The sequence below is a fragment of the Macrotis lagotis genome, chromosome 1 (assembly GCF_037893015.1).
Source record: "Macrotis lagotis isolate mMagLag1 chromosome 1, bilby.v1.9.chrom.fasta, whole genome shotgun sequence".
NCBI lineage: Eukaryota > Metazoa > Chordata > Mammalia > Peramelemorphia > Peramelidae > Macrotis > Macrotis lagotis.
Window position 1 is genome coordinate 44797799 of NC_133658.1, and position 19655 is coordinate 44817453.

Here is a 19655-nt window from a genome sequence, read left to right on the forward strand (position 1 = left end):
CACCCTGCTTTCCCTACATACAACAAAAATCTAAAAAAAGGTACCAGATTGAGTAATGATCAAGAAATCTAAAGAAAACATCATCCTCTTATTTCCCCTTATGTAAATAAGACTACATAAAAAAGACCACCTAAAGCCTGGGTGGACCCCTTTGCCAGGGAAGCCAGAGCAAGCACTAGTAAACACTAAATAACAATAATGATATTTTTAATTTATAATAATAATAATAGCAATTAAGTGCTAAAAGGTTTGTACAATGCTTTACATATATTATTTCCTTTGATCTTTACAACAAGGAGGCAAGTACTATTATCATTCTCAATGTACAGATGAGGAAATTGAGGCAGGCAACATTTAAGTGAGTTGCCCTAAGTCACACCATCAGTACATGCCCAAGATCAGGTTTGAAACCCCATTTTCCTGACTGCTGACCCAGCTCTCTATTCATGGCCCCACCAAGCTGTTCTTCAACAAGCCAGAACACTGACTCTTCGGTGGCTCTGGAACCCCACAGCTGTCTTTTCTCAAGGGGCAAGAAATCCTCACCCTGAGTTCACTCAGACCCCCCCAAGGGATCCTCTATTATGATAAAAAGCCAATCTCCATGCCTTTTCTGAATCTGGTTTTGTTCAGTGGTTAACTTTAAACACTTCTCTAGGGCCAACATTATAGGGAGCAGTTCTGTTGATTTAAGTAGCTCATTGAGCCCTCCCTATAGTTAGATTCTAAGAGTACCCCAAAGTCTAAACCCAAAAAAGTCATCTACATGCCCAGCATCTGCTTTGTGGTGCACTCTATCCATCACAAGATAACTCACCTCCTATCAAGTAAAATTCTTTGCCTTTACAATTACAACATTCTTTTCTGCCCAGAGATACTTTTCTCTATATTCTTGGTTACTAAGGTTGCTAGAAGGCTGACTGACAAGTAACAGAGACCTAGCTATAAATGATCATAAGCTTTTTTTAAGTTTTTTTTTGAAAGGCAATGGGGTTAAGTGGCTTGCCCAAGGCCACACAGCTAAGGTAATTATTACGTATCTGAGGCTGGATTTGAACTCAGGACTCCAAGACCAGTGCTCTATCCACTGCGCCACCTAGCCGCCCCTTGATCATAAGCTTTTGAGATGTTCTAATGCTGGTCAAGATGGATTTGCACTGGAGCAGTCAGCTCCAAATTCTATTTGCTCTTTCCCACTTCCAGCAATTTGATAGCAATTATACGTGATAGTAATTATTCATGATAGCCTTACAGAACATATTTTCATATAAGTCATGTTGCAAAAGAAGAAATAATAAAACAATAAAAATAAAGATAGTAAAAAGAGTATCCTTTAACTTTTTTGATGTGGGATCATTAAAAAATATATGTTTTCTGCAAGTTTTAATTGTTATTTAGTTGTTTTAGGTTCATTTATAGGATAGTTAAGAAGAAACTAATATAAACTCCAACTATAATGAATTCCTTTTGAAATTTTGATTCAAATTTTGGTCCAAATTTGGCACAAAATATTCAGCATGGAACAAGGAAAATCATTATTTTTCAGCACCAAAGAGTTCATCTGCACTTAGAGGTCATCAGTTCACTCTCTCTGGAGGGGGACAGCATTTTTCACTATGGGTCCTTGGGAGGGAGGGAGGGAGGGGGCAAACTACTCTACACTAGGTACTGAGTAAATGCTTTACAAATATTATCTCACAACAAGCCTGGGAACTATCATCATCCTCATTTTACAGCTGAGGGAAATGAGGTAGACTGATATTAAGTGACTTGCCCAGAGTCACATAGCTAGTAAGTATCTGAGGCAGGAGTTGAACTCAAGTCTTCCTGATTCCAGGCCAGCAGACTATCTACGGCACCATTTAGCTGCATCTATATATAGTATGACAGTGTTTTTATGAAAACAAATTTGATCTTTCAAATCCTTTGAAAGGGTCTGAGGGACCCTCAGGGTATCCTCAGACCATACTTTGAAAACTCCTGGACTAATTTTCACACAACTCTTCATCTGTCCAACAATTCCTGAGTGCCTACTACTAAACTAAGGAAGAAGTGCTTAGTATATAAATATGAAAACAGGAGTTAGAAATATAAATAGAAGGCCACGCATTGTCTCACAGATCACTGATGGAAATGGGATCAGGTTCAGCAATCTTTGGCTTTAGCAGATTCAGTAATTTAGCAAATAGAAGCCGACCCCAGGGTTAAGAAGACCCAGTTGTAAGTACTGCCTTGGAAACACTGCCTGGGTGATCTTGGACCCATGACTTAATCTCTCAGGATGGGAAATTCTCTAAGGTATTAAGCTAGCACAGAAGGATTCCCATTTGCATGGCTGGAAGCTTTTCACTAGGAGCTTCATGCACCAAGGAAATCCATACACCAATGAAAGCTTGCCTTCCTTCCTTCCTTCTTTCCTTCCAATTAAAAAAAAAACCCAAAGTAATTATACTCTAATAGTTAATTTTGATAAGCAGATCCATTTTTGTACAAGTTATCTAATGCTAGAAGGAATGTGCCTCCTGGGTGAGTGGAGTTGGGCTGAAATCAAGAGACAAGGTCACAACTAGGGAAAGCACCCTTGGAATAGAGTCCAGGGGAGGGATGGGTAGAGAAGATGCAGACTCAAAACCTGAAAAAATTGGCAGAGTATCTACACACAAAGCAAGACAGCAACCCAGGGTGTGTGAGGGTGAGGAATTGGACCCAGGAGGTCCCTTTGTCTCTGTCTCTTCTCTCGCAACACTCCTCTGACCCTGCTCAGACTCACTGCAATACTGCTAAAGCTTTGGAAGCAGACCTTCATTTAAGACCTTTCTCTCCCATAGTCCTTTTATCTTACAACCTTCCTGGGGACCTTCCATACGCTGGCATCATCGCAAATACTTGAGCTTTCCAGTTGCTCAGACTTCTCCAGTCCCCAGGCCTGAACCTTCACTCAAGGTCAGCCAAACCAGAATTTTCCTACCCTTTAGCTCATCATCACCCACACCTAATGATCATGCTTCCATCATCCCTGTGCCTCATTCTTCCCAGTCCTGTTTGTCACGCTCATTTTGATTTCCAGTCATGCCAGCCAGGGGTGACCTCTTGGGCTCCTAGATCATGACCCCTGCTCTGGCCTCATGTCCCTCACTTCCCAATTCTGACCTAATAGACAGTTACAACCATGTGCTGTCCTTAGCTCTCAAACTGCCTCCCCCTTGCCCTTTCAACCCCACTCACCTCCATCTGCCTTCTCTGTCCCTACAAATGAACTCCTGCAGAGAATTGAAGATGCTGCAGGGCAATGCTGAGATCACCAGGCTGGCTAATCTCAACAGATCCACAGCTTATCCTCAGGGGTGGCTTTCCAAGGCTCTGTCCCAGGTCCTCTTCTATCTATGCAACTCTTAGATGAATTCATTAGTTCCCATTGCTTTATCATCTATACAGATACAGCTCTCAAAGCTATATGAGGTGTTCCAAAAGTCTAAGAGTGGTTTTAAGTTTCAAGTTATTAAAACTATTCAAGTTAAAAATTTAAATTAAACAGTCAGTTTGGGGATATAGATCCAGCCCTGGTCTCTAAGCAGATATGTCCTAAGTACCTCAAACTGCATTGGTCAAACAACACTAATTATCTTTCCTCCCTCTCGTCTGCTTCTCTTCCCAAGTTTCCAATCTCTACTGAGGTCATCATCATCATCATCATTCCAGTCATCCAGGCTCACCAACTTGGAGTCATCTTTGCCACTGCCCTTGTCCTTCCTCCCTCTATCCAATCAGTGGCAAACCTCCCCCTCCAACATCTCCCCCTCTGGTACCTTCTCTCATTCATATGACCCTGACTCCAATCACCCCAACCATGTCCCTGCTTCCACTCCCTTCCTTCCCCAATCCAGGCTCCCATCCCTGTTCCAGAAGTCTTCCTAGATACAAGTTTGATGATGCCACTCCAAGTAATTCAGAATTTTCTAAGGTTTGGATACATGTGGGCCATACATGATACATACAGCCATCCACTGATATGTTTTCTTCCCAATTACAACATAAACTCTGAAGGCAGGGACTGCTTCTCTTTGGTATTTCTATCCCCAGGGCCTATCCCATAGGTTAAGTTCTGCTTCACAGAGCTTACAAAGATGAGAAATGGCAAAAGTGGAGCCTCAAGTCTTAATCAGGACTCCCGTGACCCAATCCTTTACTGGACAACCAGGCTCCTAGTACAACTCCCATGACTCAGGTCTTCTTCCAGACCAGAAGGGACCTCAGACTAGTTGAGTGATAGGTCCCCTATTACCAGCCCTGGGCTCAGCTTTTCCAGTCCATTACAGCCAACCTGCTGCACATTCCTCCCTTTTACAGTCTCCACATTCTTACCCAACTGGCCCATGTGCTGCTCCCCAAACCTGGCCTTCCAACCCGTACCTCCATGCCTGGAAGCCCAACTTCCCCCATGAATGACATATCTCATGTACTCCCCCCCTACAGAAGAACTCCTCCTTTTCTTGGTCATCAGGGTCCTCTCCCTTTTCATAGGCTCAGGACAGACAGACAGACATAGGGTGAGGGGAGGCAGGGTAGAGCCTCATTTCTTACTGTGAAGAGCACATATACCTGGTTCATGCACTAAGCGAGGGCCAGGTGTATGCACTCAACCCTTCCCAGGTCAGCAGCTAGGCTTGGCCTCCTCACTGATCCCTTGCCTGCCCATATCCTTGGTCTGTACCCACATGTTTTGTATATTCTTGGGGTGAGGGTTCATACACTAACAACATAATTGTTCTTCACCTTATTAAAGAATCCTGAAGCAAGCAGCACCCATGCACTGGGCCCATGTTCTGGCCAAGAACACACAAACCAAAGGAAAACAGCTTCAGCTCTGGGAGATGTGTAAATAAGTACATAAAAAATAAATACAAGGTAAATTAAGGGGGGGAAGGGTGCTAAGCATCTGGGACAGGAGTGTCAATTGACCTAACACTCCCAATGTCACAAGAACCAGATTAAAATATAATTGAAAAAAGCAACAAAATAAATAAAAATAAAACCAAACATTAAGATATTACATTTAAAAACTAAGTCAACATGTGAGATGCTTATGTAGATTTATAAACACCTGTTTCTGTTTTGAATTTGGCTACACTGACCTAGAAGTTGAGTTGAGTTTTGAAGAAAATGAGGGATTCAGGGGGTTGAGATGAAAGGCAATAAGAGAAAGATATGTAGGAGGATCAATAAAAAGGCCAGTTTGGTTGGACTGTAGATCTATACAACAAGAGAAAAAGGTAAATGCCCAGGTTGTAAAAAGACTGAGGTGCCTAACAGAGGAGTTTCTATGTGAGCCTGGAGCTACTAGGGAAATACTGGCATCTACTGTCAGAGAGGACCACAATCAGATCTTATGGTCTTCAAGTGACACCTGGGCTAAGGCTGCAGCCAACAGGTGACAGAGGTGACTCCAGCCAGTATTGGACTGCCTCTCCCCTTGAGCAGACCACGATCCAATAAATATCTGTTGAATTAGATTGAATGTCTATGAGGAAAAGGGACAAAAATCTCCCTATCACTGAAAGCTCCAGTTGCTCTGGTTGCTATGTTTTCTTCAGAATCATTTCTGCTCTCAATCTGATGACAGCTGTTCCCCACCACTGCACCAAGGGCCCACACTGCCTGCTACCTGTGTCACCAGAGCCACACCGCCGCTAACAGGTGTCTATGTAGGGGTCCACTAATGAACTCTGGCCTACGGTGAAGAACCTAGCCTTGTGGGACTCACTGCCATTTTGCAGTCATCAAAGCAACTCGACCTCCTCCCCTAAGGCCTATCAAGCTCTTAAAGGACTGGTCTAAATCCTACAGCAAGATCTCTGCCATAGCAGTCAATGGACTGATATGCAAACAACAAAAAGGTTTGCTTTGCTTCATTTATAAAGATGTATATATATATATATATATATATATATATATATATATATATATATTTATGTATATGGACATATATGTTCATACAGGTGTGTGTACATACATTTATCCATCCACACATAGACATCAATGGACCTCATTAATGTATCTCAACCACAGTGCAGACTTACAGCTCATCTACCTCCTTGTCCAGATCCTTCCTTAAAACCTCCATCAAGGACCGACCCAAGGTGCTAGTGGCCTCCCCTCCCTCAAGGGTGGTTCAAAGGTCATGGATACAAGTGCAGCAATGAAACTGTTCAGCTTTTATTCTCTGTTCCTAATAAGCAGTATATCTTCTTAGCTAATTATGCAATTCCTGAAAATATTCTTTGACTGAAGAAAACCAGGAAATAATAAAAAAAAACCATCTGAAATTTTTTTAAAATGAATAATAAACAAATTGCTCAACTGTTTAAGCTTCCCACAGTATTTTCATATAGATGAGGTTTTTTTACTAACTTCATAGTTTTCTTCTGGTCTCTTAATTTTCTTTTTTTTATTTGTGTTGATTTTTCTTATTGTTTTTACATACCTTAATTTCCTAATATATTCCTTCATCACCCAGAGAATCATTCTTTATTATCAAAAAGAAAACTAACTCAACAAAACTGGCCTACAACACACATTAACCAAGTCCAATAATATAGACAGTGTCTACACTCCCAATTTTTAAAGAACTTCACTGCATTACATTATATAGTTTGACCATGTGGGGAAAGTATGCAAATCATTCTTGCATTAAATGGATGAGAAAAAGGATATAAATGAATAGAAATGGTTCTGAAGTCAAAATCTGGATCCCATATTTAAGAGACTCAAATGAAAAGGGACTCAAAGTCAGCAGAAAAAAATTATTAACTGCTACATTCTACCAAATATGAGACAATATCAGTAGTTTCTTTGAAATCTTAATAGCTTCCGGGGTGGCTAGGTGGCGTAGTGGATAAAGCACCTGCCTTGGAGTCAGGAGTACCTGGGTTCAAATCCGGTCCGGTCTCAGACACTTAATAATTACCTAGCTGTGTGGCCTTGGGCAAGCCACTTAACCCCATTTGCCTTGCAAAAAAAAAAACCCTAAAAAACCCCAAAAACAAACAAATTTTAATAGCTTCCAAACTCAATAAGCTTCTACCTTATCTTCCTCTATAATAGAGAAAATGCTTCTCCTGATATACTTTTGTCAAACAGATTTAACAATTGAGATAAAGCAATTAGTCTCATTGGGGAAAGCTGAAGTAAAGGGGCCTCCTGAATGGGACCCCACTCTGAACAGAAAGTAAGAAACTCACAGCACACTGAGAAGCATCATCCTTTATTCAGCCTTCATGTTCTCTGGGATGAGAGCTGTAGGAGCTAGAATTGCTCCCACAGGGCAAAGAGGATTAGGAGGTTCAGAACAAGCATGCTGCTTAAGCCGTTAGCAGAAATGTCATTTCCCTAGATGCTTTCGACCCATCTGACAAGGCTGATGGAGAGATCTTTCTGCAGAACTGATAGGTGAGGAGAAGCTGGCACGGAAGGACTTCAGTCTTGCTCAGGGATTTGTAACCGCATTAGACTCCCAGGTGCATTCCCTCAGGTTTCCATTTCCTGATATCCTGAGATATGTTAGCTATGCCAGTCTAAGTAGTATGTCTTTTGTCAATCATATTATGTTTTCACTTACTTAGTTTAAGAAAATCAATAGTGACTTTTCAGATGGGAAAAAAACTCCCATAAACATGCACATAAAAAAAAAGTTTTTGACCTTGACTAATGGGGGGAACAAACACAACAGACAAAAAACAGCATAGAAGTAGGAACTTTTAATCTATATGTATGTGTGTATATATATATATATATATATATATATATATGTACACACACACACACACACACACACACACATATATATATACACATACATACACACACACACACACACACACACACATACAGATCAGTGCTTTGCATCACTGTCCTTTCTCACCAGGATACAATGGGCCATTAACCAACTTACCATACCCAAATCAAACCAATCTGGAATCAATGTACTTTTCTTTTTTAGGTTTTTTTTGCAAGGCAAATGGTGGCTTGCCCAAGGCCACACAGCTAGGTAATTATTACGTGTCTGAGACCGGATTTGAACCCAGGTCCTCCTGACTCCAGGGCAGGTGCTTTATCCACTGTGCCACCTAGCCGCCCCCTCAATGTACTTTTGTATTCCAGAATGACCTAGCAGAGAACATCACCTTGCTAAAACAATGTAACCAGTTCTGTGGAATGAGCAATTTGTCAGCATCAGAATTCTCCTGCAGAGCTGGTTCCCAACTTTGCCACTACATCCCTAGGGGAGCAGGGTGCCTTACTACACCCCCAAAAGGTAAGGGAAACAGGACCTGGTATGGGCCAGATCAAAATACTCATAAGGAGTCTTCAGGTTAGTTGATTTGTTTATTCATGGTACATGTATTCATTCAATATATATATATATATTAATATCTACTGGTTATCTAAAACCATGGTAGATTCCATTAGTAAAAAAGAAAATAAAAGAGACATCTCCGTATTAAGAGTTTATAAATTAGTCAAGAAGAAAACTTTCTGTAACACCTTTTTTAACTCATTGATTAATACTTTAGTTTTGAAGTAATGTTTTTTTTTAAAGTAGAGTAAGATGAGGGAGCTAGGTGGCACAGTGGATGGAGAACCGGCCCTGGAGTCAGGAGTACCTGAGTTCAAATCCGAGCTCAGACACTTAATAATTACCTAGCTGTGTGGCCTTGGGCAAGCCACTTAACCCCATCGCCTAGCAAAAAAAAAACAAAAAAAACTGAAGTAGAGTAAGACACAATAGGGAAAAAAACGATACAATGGTGGAGAATCTTGGAAAAAATGTCCTATCAAATAAAACAATGAAACTATTCAAGAAAACATGTTTGATTTAGCAGCACTGAATGACTGAAAACAAAGCATACTTTATGACTGAATAAAAATGAAAAGACTAAATACAATGTGCTAAAGTATATGAATGTACGAGACCTACACTTCAAGAAATGATGACTATGAAGAACACAGAAAAGCACAGAAAAACTTCTATGAACTGATACAAAGTGAAATGGTAAGAATCAGGAAAATAATAACATAATAGCTACACTACATACAAGGGAAACAAAAACCCAAGGCTGAAAGCTCTGTAATTAAACTGAGAAAGCCTGGCTCTGAAGAAAAGCAGAGGCCTGGACTCTCCTCCACAGAGGCAGGAAACTACCAAACATATTTGTTTGCCTGTTGTTTCTCCTGTTAGATTGAGAGCTCCTGGAGGTCAGGGGCTGTCTTTTGCTTCTTTTTGAGCACAGGGTCTGGCATATAGCAGATAGTTAATAACTATTGGCTGACTGGCACTGCATCCACTGTCATCTCTGTTGCCCCAACCTCCATCCAGAGGCCCCACTCCAGCTCTGGAATTCGCACAGAGGCCTCGGCTTCTTCCATTTGGGGTGGTGGATGTTCCCAGGCCAGCCATGTCCCTCCTTTCTTCCAGAAGGTATTCTGGACATTCTATCAGGGCTCCAGCCCAGGAGTGAGGGCTCCCACCTGCCACCCCTCCACTGCAGCTGCCCTTTCTCCATGGTCTTCCTCCCTGAGGGCAGAGACTATCTTTGTATTCCAGTGTATGGGCCCTACTAGGTGCTATACAACCAACGGACAAAAGGAGCTCTTGTGCTTCAATGTTTTGGGATGATGCTTCTGTCAGGGTCCAGGGACTTTTATTACCAAGGATCAGTACCACTCAGAGTTTTAGCAAAAAGCCCTTAGTAGATGCTATGAGACCAGAAGAAGAAGAAGAAGAAGAAGAAGAACGACATGAGAGCATCATGCAGGATCAGTCTTGGGCTGCAGACACCAGAGCTGGGATGACTGGGGCTGCTGGTGCTGCTGCTCTTCCAGCACCCCCTCCCTTCAGACAATTCCTGCGTTCCCATACCCCAATTGAGATAGGATCCTAGCAACAACAAAAATCAACCAAGACTTCAGCAATTTGGAGAGCATGTCAATGGTCCAACCAAGATTTTCCTGACCATAAATGCTGAGGATTAAGGATCATGAATTCAACTGCAAGCTATGGAGGCTTTCCCTATTGACTAGCAAATAAAGAATTTCTAGTTTCCACCCAAATTTGTTTGTCTTAAGTACCTCTGAAAGTGCAGGTCAATATTCAGACCCTATCTAGGTTTTTGCAAGGCAATGGGGTTAAGTGGCTTGCCCAAAGCCACACAACTAGGTAATTATTAAGTGTCTGAGGCCGGATTTGAACTCAGGTACTCCTGACACCAGGGCCAGTGCTCTATCCACTGTGCCACCTAGCCGCCCCAGGGTATTCTAGCTAGAACAAGGCCTTATGTTTGTAGAAAATGAAGAACTGTCTAAGGAATGTGGCACGCGGAGACTTCTGCAGGCCCAGCCCAGAGCAGCTCTCTGGAGGAAGAAGGGGCTGGCTTTTCTAGTGTCCATCCCCTGTTGCTGCTGAAGAAAAAGTAAAGTCAAGTGAGAATGTTATGGGATGAACTGATGTGGAGGTCCTAAAGTGAGACTCTGGAGTGAAGAACTCACAGTAACCCCTTCTCCAGCATCCATCTTGCTGGACAGTTCTCGCAGTGAGCAAGAGTAAAAGACCACCAGTAGATGCTGGCACACCAACCTCTATTACAGATTATGAAGAGGTACCAAAGCAATACAACAAATGGGACAATATCATCCAAAACAAGTAAGTATATCCTTTGCTCCTCAGGGACTTCAAGAACAAGGTAGGCACCATGAAGGACAGAAAAAAGTAGAATGAAAAACTGTTAGTTTGAGAAATGGCAGAGGCCAACAGCTCTAAACTGTTAGGAAGTCTCACACCTATACATCATTAACATTTCCTTCCAGAAGGAAGCTGGAACATAATAAACATGAGCATCTCTAGGTCAACTGGTTGATCCTAAACAACAGACCACACTTGGGCTTCCCATTCCACAGGGCCATCCCACCATGATGATGTCTGTCCTTCATTCTCAAAGCCCATGACATCAGGGAAAGTAAAGCCATGACAAATTCATGAATTGAATTTGAGTGAGGGGGTCATTGTGCTAAGTCACTAGTCTTACTTTTTCCTCCAGAATCATATGGGCCAGAAAGGAATCAGGACTACTGGAGATGGGAGGCAATATGACTTCCCCAAGGTCACACAGCTACTAAGTATCTGAGGCCAAACTCCCACCCTCCTAACTCCAAGGCTGGTGGTTCTATCCACTACATCACCTAGCTTCCCTGTATAGTGGGTCATCTCATCATTCAGCCACATCATCATCTCATCATTCAGTCACATCTTCTTGCCCTCCTCCCCGCAATCTTTATCTTCACAGGAAAAAACTTTTTTCTTGATCAAGTTGCCTCTATGTGTGTAGTCTCTTCTCTTAGAATATAATCTCCTGGAGAGCTGGATCTGTCTTTAAAATCTATCCTCAAACTTGTATTTAGTAAGTGATCCACAAATATCCTTCCCTCTTTCCATATCCAGTCATTATTTCATTAACTCTTCAGTATTTATTTGAGATAAAACAGAAAACAGAACCTAAGAAGGAAGATGCTACTTTCAGATACAGATGAGAGGTGGAAATAAGCATAGTAAATAAAGTCTTAATCTGTATGAGTATATATGTGAATGTTTACATATACATATATATATATATATCAACATTTAATTGTAGCCTTCTTTAGGGTAGAAGGGAAGGGAGAGGGAAAAAATAAAACAATAACTGCACAGCAGAGAACAAAAGAAAACTAACAAGGAAGCAAAAGATCTCACAGAGAAGCTGCATGGCTCTGAAAACAATGGGTAATACACACTAACAACATGGGGAGATGACCAACCAAGACAGACTAGTTCATTTCAGCCATTTAACAATCAAAGACAATTTAAGGGACTTGAGATAGAAAAGACCATAAGTAACCAAAGAATAAACTCTGGAGTTTAAATGAAGAGCAAAGTTTATCATCTTCAATTTTCCAAAGTCTTATGTATTATGTCATTTTGTTCTCTACTGTTTTCTTTCTTCCATTTGAATCTGAGTCTTCTCTCACAACATGGTCAACATGCAGCTATATTTAGCATGGTTACAAATGTAAAGACTATAACAGACTGTTTTCTGTCGGGGGAGGGGGAGGGAGAAAAACTGTAAAACTCAAGATCTTACAAAAAAGGATTGGTAAAAACTATCATTGTGGGTATTTGGAAAAACAAATAAAATATTTATATTAAAAACACACATCAAAACAAAAAAAGAAAATGTGTGGTACTTATATAGGTTTTCTTGAAATGTAAATGTATTGTGTTATAAGGGTCTAACTTTTAAGCTTTTCTGGACCAAACTGCCCAACAAAAATTTGTGAAAGGCAACATATAGAATTTTTTGTTTTTTTCAAGGCAATGGGGTTAAGTAACTTGTACAAGGTCATATAGATAGGTAATTATAAAGTGGCTGAGGCCACATTTGAACTCAGGTACTCCTGACTCCAGTGCCTGTCTCTATCCACTGCACCATCTAGCTGCCCCCAAATATAGAATTTAATATTTATTTATGATTAGAATGTAACCCATATTAATCAATGGGTAATGGGTATTAATGGGCACCAAGCTGGATAAATGAGCTTTGAGGATCACAAGTGGTCTGAGGGGGAGGGTCATGGGTTGGACACATCTGTTTTATATTGAATCCTCTCATGATCTGCTGAGTACGTAGCAATTTTTTTCTTTTCTCATTTTGTATTTAAATTTTAAAAAATTCACATAAAAATAAAAGAAAAATGTAAAAAAGAAAGAACTTTATTGTGGCCTTCCTGTCTTTTTTTTCCTCTTCAAAATTAAAGTGAATGACTTTAGAAATATATAAGATAGATTAGAGAAATGCAAATTAAAACAACTATGAAATATAATCACATATATCAGATTGGCTAAGATGACAAAAAAGGAGAGGTTGTGGGAGGACTGGGACATTAATGCATTGTTGGAGGACTTGTGAACTGATCCAGCCATTTAGAAATCATAAAAAAATGGGAAAGGTCCCACATGTTCCAAAATGTTCATAGCAGATATTTTTTTTTTAAGGTTTTGTTTTAGTTTTTGGTTTTTTTTGCAAGGCAAATGGGGTTAAGTGGCTTGCTGAAGGCCACACAGATAGGTAATTATTAAGTGTATGAGGCCAGATTTGAATTTAAGTACTCCTGACTCCAGGGCTGGTACTCTATCCACTGCACCACCTACCCACCCCCAAGAGATTCTTGATGTTAAAAAAGATACAATTTTGGGGTCTGGAACTGGGTAATTCCCACATTCAGTCTAGCTTGATATTGTCTTCCTTATTCAGTTCTGGGACTAGCCTATCATATAGCTGAAGCGCCCGTTCAAAATATATGTACTTATGGACAAGCAGCAGATGAGACATCTCCCTGTCATGTTATCATCTGGGCTTTATCTGCTTTTTTTCCCCTATAAGGGCTTCTAAGTCATTATTTCTCTTTTTTTTTCTTTTTAAAATTTTTTTGTTTTGTTTTTGTTTTTTATATCATTTCAGTATCTCATGTATTCTACTCCCCCCCCCCCCAGACCATTCCTTTTAGCAAATGGTATTTTTTAGAGAGGGGGGAAAAATCAATATAACTTATTGATACATTGAGAAAGTCTGAAAACTTGTCCCATCTCCACAAAGGGATGGGCTAGGGATATCCTCTGATTTGTCTTCATTGGAATTCTGCTCAATCTTTATAATTTTGCAAAGGGAAGTCCCGGAAGTTGGCTGAATGAAGGCGTGTAGGTAAGACTTGAAACAGGGAGCCCATCAATTCTCAAAGAAATCAAAGCCATCCACAGTCTTATGAAAAAACTGCTCTAAATCATATTGATTAGAGAAATGCAAATTAAAGCATTTCTGAGGTACCACCACACAGCTCTCAGATTGATCAATATGACCAAAAAGGATAATGAGCAATGTTGGAGGGGATGTGGGAAAACTGGGTCACTTGTGCATTGTTGGTGGAGCTGTGAGCTGATTCAACCTTTCTGGAGAACAAATTGGAATTACACCCAAAGGGCAATAAAAATGTGCATACCCTTTGATCCAACAATACCACTACTGGGTCTATACCCTGTAGACATCATGAAAAAGGGTAAAAACTCCACAGGTACACAAATATTCATAGCAGCCCTGTTTGTAATGGCAAAGAACTAGAAAGTGAGGGGCTATCCATCAATTGGGGAATAAATTGTGGTATTGTGGGGAATAAATTGTGATGAAATACTGTTATTCTATTAGAAATCAGAAGGAATGGGATTTCAGAGAAGCCTGGAAAGATTTACATGAATTTATTCTGAGTGAGATGAGCAGAACCAGAAGAACACTGTACACACCCTAACAGTAACAATGGGCGATGAGCAACTATGATGGACTTGATTATTTCAGCAATATAATAATCAAAGACAATTCTAAAAGACTTATGATAGAAAATACCATCCATTTCCAGAGAGGGAACTGTGGCATTTAAATGAAGACCAAAGTTTATTATCATTAATTTGTTATTAATGCTTACTGAGTTATCCTTACTTTCCTAACTTCCTTACTGAAAGTCTAAGGCTCACAATCCCAATGCAAACAAGACTTTATTCTGGCTAAAGGTAACAGGGCAAAGAATGAACCAGTGTCTCAACAGAAGAAGACAACAACAACAATAACAACTATGATGATAGCTGAGTGCTCCTAGTCCTGGGGAGATGATGCTTAGGCTCACTTGCAGCCTCAGGAAGCAAAAAGCAGAGAAGGGATGGAATCTCCAGGACACCTGACCCAGTTTTCACTGAGATAGTAAATACTGTCAGTGGCTTAAGAGATAGCAGCAATATCTACAGGCAAGTTGACAGAGAGACTCCCAATGCTCCACCTAGCAAAGATTTGTCCCTCCGCTGTCAATAAGAAATGGGGATCAGGAACATAAGACAGTACTATAAAGACCTAACATGGGAATAGTGATGGCACTCAGCTCACAGGACTGGCATGAGGATAAAATGAAGGGATCTGTGAAGCCTTCTGCAAACTTAAAAGAGGGCTCCACGTGCTAGCTACTACTAGACTACTGCCCCAGCTTCTACCTAATAGAGATGTGATCACAGACAAGTCACTGATCTCTCTAGGGTCCCTTGTAACTCAAAAATCCTCTTGTTCTTTTTTCAAATCATGATGAGAATGCATATGATATGAAGAGGCTGTCCTGTGCCAAGTCTAAATCAAACAAGACTTCCTTTGGGGATAAGGTACGATGGATGCTGCTCGTGTACAACACTGGATTGAAAGTCAATCACTTTAAAAGAGAATGGCCCCGATAAGAAGAAATTTCCCATATTATACAAAATAGTTAAACCAGAACTTTTTGTGATAGCTAAGAATTGGAAACCAAGTTGCTACCATCAATTGAAGAATGGTCAAACAAGTTGTAAAGGAATACTGCTGTGCTATAAGAAATGATAAATGTGATGAACACAGAAAAGCCTGGAAAGCTTTCTAGAAATATATATATTTACATATTATATATATATATATATATGTATATATATATATATATATGCAAAATTATAAAGATTGAGCAGAATTCCAATGAAGACAAATCAGAGGATATCCCTAGCCCATCCCTTTGTGGAGATGGGACAAGTTTTCAGACTTTCTCAATGTATCAATAAGTTATATTGATTATTCCCCCCTCTCTAAAAAAATACCATTTGCTAAAAGGAATGGTCTGGGGGGGGGGGGGAGTAGAATACATGAGATACTGAAATGATATAAAAAACAAAAACAAAACAAAAAAATTTTAAAAAGAAAAAAAAAAGAGAAATAATGACTTAGAAGCCCTTATAGGGGAAAAAAAGCAGATAAAGCCCAGATGATAACATGACAGGGAGATGTCTCATCTGCTGCTTGTCCATAAGTACATATATTTTGAACGGGCGCTTCAGCTATATGATAGGCTAGTCCCAGAACTGAATAAGGAAGACAATATCAAGCTAGACTGAATGTGGGAATTACCCAGTTCCAGACCCAAAAATTGTATCTTTTTTAACATCAAGAATCTCTTGGGGGTGGGTAGGTGGTGCAGTGGATAGAGTACCAGCCCTGGAGTCAGGAGTACTTAAGTTCAAATCTGGCCTCATACACTTAATAATTACCTATCTGTGTGGCCTTCAGCAAGCCACTTAACCCCATTTGCCTTGCAAAAAAAAACAAAAACTAAAACAAAACCTTAAAAAAAAAAGAATCTCTTGGTAAAATGGTAAGTGACCCAAGAGCAATGGAACTAGACAGGGAAGGGCAGTCAGCACACTGGCCATATCACTTGGCTCACAAAGCAGTTAACAGATCACTCTAGGGATGGCTGGATGTTTAACAAAAGTGCAAATTAAGAATGAATAGGAGGGGCGGCTAGGTGGCACAGTGGATAAAGCACCGGCCCTGGAGTCAGGAGTACCTGGGTTCAAATCCTGTCTCAGACACTTAATAATTACCTAGCTGTGTGGCCTTGGGCAAGCCACTTAACCCCATTTGCCTTGCAAAAAAAAAAAAAGAATGAATGGGGCATTGAATAGGTACCCATAAGGCATGTTTTCAGTGGATCCCTGAAAAGGGATCATATATCATGATAAAAATTTCACAGGATGTGGGGCAACTAGGTGGTGTAGCACCGGCTCTGGAGTCAGGAGTACCTGGGTTCAACTCCGACCTCAGACACTTAATAATTACCTAGCTGTGTGGCCTTGGGCAAGCCACTTAACCCCACTGCCTAGCAAAAACTTATTAAAAAAAACAAATTTTACAGGATGAGAGAGCCAGAGTGGGTTAAGATCTAGGGCAGTGAGAATATTCCATCAAACACATTTCTAATCCAGTTTGGTATAAGTTTATAGGACTAACTGTACCGCTGCAAAGCACTTCAGTTCCAAGCAGCATGCTTAGTGCTAAATGTTGTCAACATTCTTTAAAATGTTGCAAAACATAGGATCTCTTCAGGCATTTGGTCCAGGAATGCAGAATGGGATTCCACCATGCAAAGATTCCATCCTTCATACAACAAACAGGGTGGCAAAGCAAGACTGCACTTGCCATAGATCTGGGCATCTTCTAAAACATGAAACTGGTTTGGAGATACATCAAATCCAGAATTTAACAGGCCAAAGGGCAAAGAATCCTGTCTTAATCTATATAAATTTCAACTTCTTATTAGTTCATAAAGATGAAAAAATGATGAATTTGAAATAAAAGGAACTTCTGGCAGTGAAAGCTCAGAAATGAGTCTGAAACTGTTAGGTAGGAAAAGTTGTATTCAATGTATTCTTTTTATCTCAATTCCTTTTCCTACTGAAATTAGAAAACTCTAACTCTAAAAATGTGTTATGTTGCTGGCAGTTTATTTGGTTCTTAAATTTTTTTATCTATTTTTAGAAAGTGAAAAAATCTAAGACATGCCAGATTTCTTAAACAGTTTGTAACTCCTACCATAAGATTTTTAAAAATTTAAAGTAAATTCAATGAGAAAACTTGCCAATTATTGTCTTAACTCTTAGAATTGATCAAGAAAAGGAGCACAGCATAATGGTTAGGGGTCAACTGCAAAAGCAGGAAAGCCTGGGTCTTCATCCCCCCCTTTGACCCATGCTGGCTGAGTGACCTGGGGCCAGTCAGTGTGCCTCACAGGGCTTTGGGCAGTTCAAGAGAAAGTGCCAATTGGCATTGGGAGAAGGACTTTTCTTACCTCTTAGTTCCTTGTACCAATCCAGTCCTAATTCCTAGAGTCACCCTATGCCTAACGAGGTAATTTCCTGAGTAATTCAATTTTACAATACCATATACATAGTCTCAACACCACTGCCATGAAAATTACTACATAAACAAAATAAGTAACATTTTTGGAATATTCCTAATCCCATCCCCAAGTCTCGAAACTGTTCTCAGGTCCTTTTATCCTGGCCTGAACTTTCTGGGAGTATTTCCTTTCTCCTCTAAAGCAAAAAGATTGAGTTCCCAACAAGAGTGCATCCAAGGCAATGACAGAGTAGCAATGAGGTAGGCGAGTACTCCCTGAGTAGCTGACGCTGTGTTACTTGAGAGCAGATAAAGAAGACATTCTCATCTTCCTCGTCTGATTATATTTGACAATATTCACACTCCTTCCCCTCAGTCCTCTGTGCATTGGTAACCCCCTGGAGCCCTCTAAACATCGGCATTATACAAGAAGAATCTGCTTTCAGCAGAAATACCTTTAGATCTACAGAGGCCTAAGCATGAACTAAGACAGAAGGGTTAGGGCTAGGGTTCAGGCATCCAGCCCTAAAATGCTCACGTAGATGAGGAAGACTGCAAGTTCTTGACTGTGTAGTAAAAGTAGCAAAAAGCATACTGGCAAGTAAGACACCCAGGAACCCTGAAAGAAAGGCACCCCCAAACACCAACCACTTTTTAAAATAAGGGATGTGGCTGGCTAAAACGCTGCCAAAGTGAAAAAAACAACTAAATTGTGCTCGGATCACAGGAAGCATGAGAGTACAATGACCATCGTGGTCTGTTCAAACCCAAAATTTAGTTCTGATTTTCTTCTGTGTCCTGACTTGCTGTCTAGATTACAAATAGGCCGGATCCCATTTAGTCCAAAAATGCAGATCTCTGCCATAACAAGTCCATGCCACTCACCAAAAGGGTGAAACCAATTGGCTCGATTTCCATTTCTTCTTCATTGCTGGTTCCTTAAATTATAGGATTTTTATGAAGTCCAAATGAGGATTACCTCATGCAAAACTGCTTTGTAAGGTATAAAGAGCTATTTAGCTGTATAACATTATAATCACCAGCTCATGGATGTATCATCAGGGCAGGGATAGAGAGGGAGAGAAAAGGATCCATGATTTCACTAGCATAAGGAACTTCTCTGGGAAGGACACACTCTACAAGGCAGTAGCACCTTCTCAGACCTCGGAAAGGGCACACCCAGCCAGGGTGCATCCAAGCTGGCTTCCCAGCCAGCTCCAATCCAATACACATGCCACACTGACTCTACGTATACACACAGAAGAAGTGGGTACCACCTCCTGCTTTGAATTTGTCGGGTCAAGGCTTCTTCTTATTCTTTCTCTCACTCCCTTAAACATAGCACAGTTACAGCAGGACCACAACACAGTCCTCCTGGTGATTTAGAGGAGAGTCTACTACTCACTTCCCTCAGTATGTTTTTGATTTTGAAATAAGGCATCTCCAAAGAAAGTTCTAAAGAAATCTCCCCTGTGGGACAAGGTGGGGAAGACCAAAGGTCACAACGTGGATTCCTGGAGCAGAGCAACCATCTACAGAGCACCTAGGGGGTGGGGGGAAGCAGTCCAGGGCCCTTTTTTCTTTCTCCAGATGTCCTCCTATTGTCTAAACATCAGCTCTATGCAGATGCCTCCCAGGTCCACAGTCAGCCCCAGGTTCTTTGCTGTGTTCTGGGTCCATCTCACCAACTACCTATGGAACATTTCAAACTGACATCCTGGAGGAATTCAAAATTTAATGTGTACAAAAGAAAACTCCCCCTCCCCTGGATCTACAGTTGCAGAATCATCTCTACTCTTCCTGTGCCCCACACCAGTCAGCATCTGAGTCCACTCCACCAGCCTC

General features: G+C 40.7%; 1 protein-coding gene and 1 long non-coding RNA gene across 3 annotated transcripts in view; one reads left to right on the forward strand and one right to left on the reverse strand.

Moving 5' to 3' along the window:
- Positions 1 to 19655, reverse strand: part of CFDP1 (craniofacial development protein 1) — a 144167-nt gene that overhangs the window by 113462 nt on the left and 11050 nt on the right. The window lies entirely within an intron of this gene.
- Positions 8247 to 19655, forward strand: part of LOC141497099 (uncharacterized) — an 85013-nt gene continuing 73604 nt past the window's right edge. For both annotated transcript variants that reach the window (XR_012471231.1, XR_012471230.1), the window contains exon 1: positions 8247 to 8311. This is a non-coding gene — a long non-coding RNA (uncharacterized LOC141497099). The remainder of the gene's footprint in view (positions 8312 to 19655) is intronic.